General features: G+C 63.5%; 1 non-coding gene across 1 annotated transcript; it reads right to left on the minus strand.

Moving 5' to 3' along the window:
• Positions 1 to 3168: 3168 nt before the first annotated feature.
• Positions 3169 to 3287, minus strand: LOC131873107 (5S ribosomal RNA). The gene has a single exon (XR_009371143.1). It is a non-coding gene; the product is annotated as a 5S ribosomal RNA (ribosomal RNA).
• Positions 3288 to 4301: the final 1014 nt, after the last annotated feature.

Here is a 4301-nt window from a genome sequence, read left to right on the forward strand (position 1 = left end):
GCGCACCTCGCTGCCCACCACGGTGCGCAACGCCGGTGGGCACCCGGGAGTGCTTCGAAGTGTGCTCCAAGGTGCTGCGTGCACGTTGTCGGAGCCCGGTTTGCCCCGGGTGCGCACCTCGCGTGCACCTTCGTCGGGGTGGGCACCTTGGCTGGGTTTGCCCCGGCTGCGCTCCGAAGCGGGGTTATTGGAGCGCCGCCTCTTTTTTTGTCGGAGCGTTTGGTGGGGTTTCTCGCATTGGCTCTTCCGAGGCCCGGTTGCCACCCTGGCGCGCACGAAGTCGGAAGTAGGGTTAATTGCCCGGGTGCGCACCTTTGCCAGGGTGGGCACCTTACCTGGGCTGCGCACCAGGGCGGGCTCAAGATGGCACGCGCGTTCCGTTTTTTTCACTATCTTTCAAAACGGAAATTTTAAAATCTCCTTTTTTTTTTGCCTTTTCTGGAAATTAGTGAAGGCAGCGCATCAAAGGTGCGCACCTCGCTGCCCACCTTGGTGTGCTCTGAGGTGCGCACCCGGGAGCGCTACGAAGTGTGCTCCAAGGTGCGGCGTGCACGTTGTCGGAGCCCGGTTTGCCCCGGGTGCGCACCTCGCCTGCACCTTGGCCGGGGTGGGCACCTTGGCTGGGTTTGCCCAGGGTGCGCTCCGAAGCGGGGTTACTGGAGCGCCCCCTCTTTTTTTGTCAGAGCGTTTGGTGGGGTTTCTCGCATTGGCTCTTCCCAGGCCCGGTTGTTGGGTGCGCTCCCACCCTGGCGCGCGCGAAGTTGGAAGTTGGGTTAATTGCCCGGGCGCGCACCTTCGCCAGGGTGGGCACCTTGGTGCGCACACCTTGGCTGGGCTGCGCACCAGGGCGGGCTCAAGATGGCACCAGCATTCCCTTTTTCTCACTATCTTTCAAAACGGAAATTTTAAAATCTCGTTTTTTTTTTGCCTTTTATGGAAATTAGTGAAGGCATCGCATCAAAGGTGCGCACCTCGCTGCCCACCTTGGTGTGCTCCGAGGTGCCCACCACGGTGCGCAACGCCGGTGCGAACCCGGGAGCGCCCCGATGTGTGCTCCAAGGTGCGGCGTGCACGAAGTCGGACCCCGGTTTGCCCCGGGTGCGCACCTCGCGTGCACCTTGGTGCGCACACCTTGGCTGGGTTGCGCGGCCTGGTGGGCACCATGGTGCGCACCAAGGAGCGCTCCGAAGTGTGCTCCAAGGTGCGGCGTGCACGAAGTCGGAGCCCGGTTTGCCCCGGGTACGCACCTCGCGTGCACCTTCGCCGGGGTGGGCACCTCGGCTGGGTTGCGCGCCCTGGTGCGCACCAAGGAGCGCTCCGAAGTGTGCTCCAAGGTGCGGCGTGCACGAAGTCGGAGCCCGGTTTGCCCCGGGTGCGCACCTTCGCCGCGGTGCGCACCATGGCGTGCACGAAGTCGGAGCCCGGTTTGCCCCGGGTGCGCACCTCGCGTGCACCTTCGGCGGGGTTGCGCGCCCTGGTGGGCACCATGGTGCGCACCAAGGAGCGCTCCGAAGTGTGCTCCAAGGTGCGGCGTGCACGAAGTCGGAGCCCGGTTTGCCCCGGGTGCGCACCTCGCGTGCACCTTCGGCGGGGTTGCGCGCCCTGGTGGGCACCATGGTGCGCACCAAGGAGCGCTCCGAAGTGTGCTCCAAGGTGCGGCGTGCACGAAGTCGGAGCCCGGTTTGCCCCGGGTGCGCACCTCGCGTGCACCTTCGCCGCGGTGGGCACCATGGCGTGCACGAAGTCGGAGCCCGGTTTGCCCCGGGTGCGCACCTCGCGTGCACCTTCGCCGGGGTGGGCACCTCGGCTGGGTTGCGCGCCCTGGTGCGCACCAAGGAGCGCTCCGAAGTGTGCTCCAAGGTGCGGCGTGCACGAAGTCGGAGCCCGGTTTGCCCCGGGTGCGCACCTCGCGTGCACCTTCGCCAGGGTGGGCACCTCGGTGCGCACACCTTCTCAATGTTTTCTTGCCTTTTCTGGAAATTGGTGAAGGCAGCGCATCAAAGGTGCGCACCTCGGTGTGCTCCGAGGTGCGAACCCGAGAGCGCTCCGAGGTGCCCACGAAGTCGAAAGTCGGGTTAATTGCATTGTTTTCCCCGGGTGCGCTCCGAGGTGCGCAACATCGGCGCGCACCAAGGAGGGCTCCGAAGTGTGCTCCAAGGTGCGCACGATGGCGTGCACCTCTGGTGCGCACGATTCGGAGCTCGGTTTGACCGGGGTGCGCACACCTTGGCTGGGTTGCGCACCTTTTGTGCGCTCCAAGGTGCGCACGAAGTCGGAGCTCGGTTTGCCCCGGGTGCGCACCTTCGCCAGGGTGCGCACCTTGATGCGCACGCCTTGGCTGGGCTGCGCACCTTGGTGGGCGCCATGGTGCGCACCTTTCGTGCGCTCCAAGGTGCGCACGAAGTCGGAGCTCGGTTTGCCCCGGGTGCGCACCTTGGTGGGCGCCATGGTGCACTCCGAGGTGCCCAAGATTGGTGCGCACCAAGGAGCGCTCCGAAGTGCGCTCCAAGGTGCGCGCGAAGTCGAAAGTTGGGTTAATTGTCCGGTTTGCCTCGGGTGCGCACCTTGCGTGCACCTTCGCCAGGGTGGGCGCCTTGGTGCGCACACCTTGGCTGGGCTGCGCACACCTTGGCACCCGCGTTTCCTTCATTTTAAATTTTTTTTTTTTACAATCTCTCAAGTGGGAAATTCTATAATCTCAACTTTTTTTGCCTTTTCAGGAAACTTTTGAATGGAGCGCATCATTGGTGCGCTCCGAAGTGTGCTCCAAAGCTCTCTCCAGCTGCGTGCACCTGCCCCGGCCGCGCACCCGGCCCCGCCCAGCTTCGCTCACCTGTCCCGGGCGTCTGGTGCGGAACCTTAGAGTAAGAAACATCACCGTGCACCTTGGCCAACGTGCGCGACTCGACCGAGCGCGCACTGGCCGAGGTGCACACCGATTTCACCTGGGTGCGCGCGCAGCACCTCGGGCGCACCGGGGTGCGCGCACAACGCCCGGGTTGCACCGTGGCCTGTGTGCTCGGGGCGCCTCGGGTGCGCGCTCGGTGTCGCCCCCGCGCGCGCGGTAGTGCGGGCAGCGCACCCCGGCCCGGCCCGGCCCCGACGAGAACGCAAACGGGCAAAAGGTTTATTCAAATAGCATTGCGACGCCCGGCGAAAAACTAAAAAAGGGTGCAACACCGGGACTTCCCGGGAGGTCACCCATCCCAGTACTACTCCGGCCCAAGCGCGCTTAACTGCGGAGTTCTGATGGGATCCGGTGCACTAACGCTGGTATGATCGCACCCGTTATGAGCTTGTCGCAGTGTGTACTTAGCAAACCGCGACCCACGTGCGAATCCACCCCGGCCACCCACCCCCGTCGAGGTGCACACCCTCCCTCGCGAAGTGCGCCCCGTTCGCCAAGTGTGAGCCCTGCCCGGGTGCGCGCACCTTGCTAGGGCGTCGGGTGTGCACCCGGCCCGGCCTACGTGCGTGCACCTGGAGGGGGCGTCGTGTGCGTGCAGTGTCCCGTCTGCAACGCGGTGCCCACACACCACCTCGGGCGCAACGACCTGCGCTCACATGTGGGCCGAGTGCACCTTGGTGCATGTTCGGGGCGCCTCGGGTGCACGCTCGATCTTGCCCCGGTGCACCAAGGCGCTCGGTTTGCCCCGGGTGCGCACTTGGTGCAAGGTGGGCACCCAAAATAGGGATCAAGCACCAAAACACAAGTTTCGGGATGCAAAATGGGACCCAAGGACCACAAATGCGTTCCAAGACCCATGATGGGTCCACGAGAACAAAAATGTGTTCCGAGACTTAATAAACAAATATTGGGTTTTAGGAGAAGAAACATGCTCTGATGCCCAAAACGAGAATCGACCCCGAAAAGGCCACAGGCCAAAAGTGGGATGCGAGACAAAAAAAAATGGGACCCGAGGACCAAAATTGGGTTCCCAGGTCGAAGACAGGGCAACCGGACAAGAAACGACCTCTAAGGCTCGAAATGAGTCCCGACGACTAAAACTTGACAAGAAGCACCCATCAGGCACCCAACTCGACACCCATGGGATGCCGACCCACCCGGGCTTCCACCTAGCACACCTTGGCACCCACCCACCCTCGCACCCAACCTCGCACCCAACTTAGCACCTTTGAACCCACATTGGCACTCACCCTGACCCTGGCACCTTGGAACCCACATTGGCACTCACCTTGACCCTGGCACCCACCTTTGCACTCACCTTGGGACCCACCCTGGCTCCCACCTCGGCACCCACCCAGACACCCACCTTGGTTCCTTGGCACCCACCTTGGAT

This window comes from Cryptomeria japonica, unplaced genomic scaffold (assembly GCF_030272615.1).
Source record: "Cryptomeria japonica unplaced genomic scaffold, Sugi_1.0 HiC_scaffold_1060, whole genome shotgun sequence".
Lineage (NCBI taxonomy): Eukaryota > Viridiplantae > Streptophyta > Pinopsida > Cupressales > Cupressaceae > Cryptomeria > Cryptomeria japonica.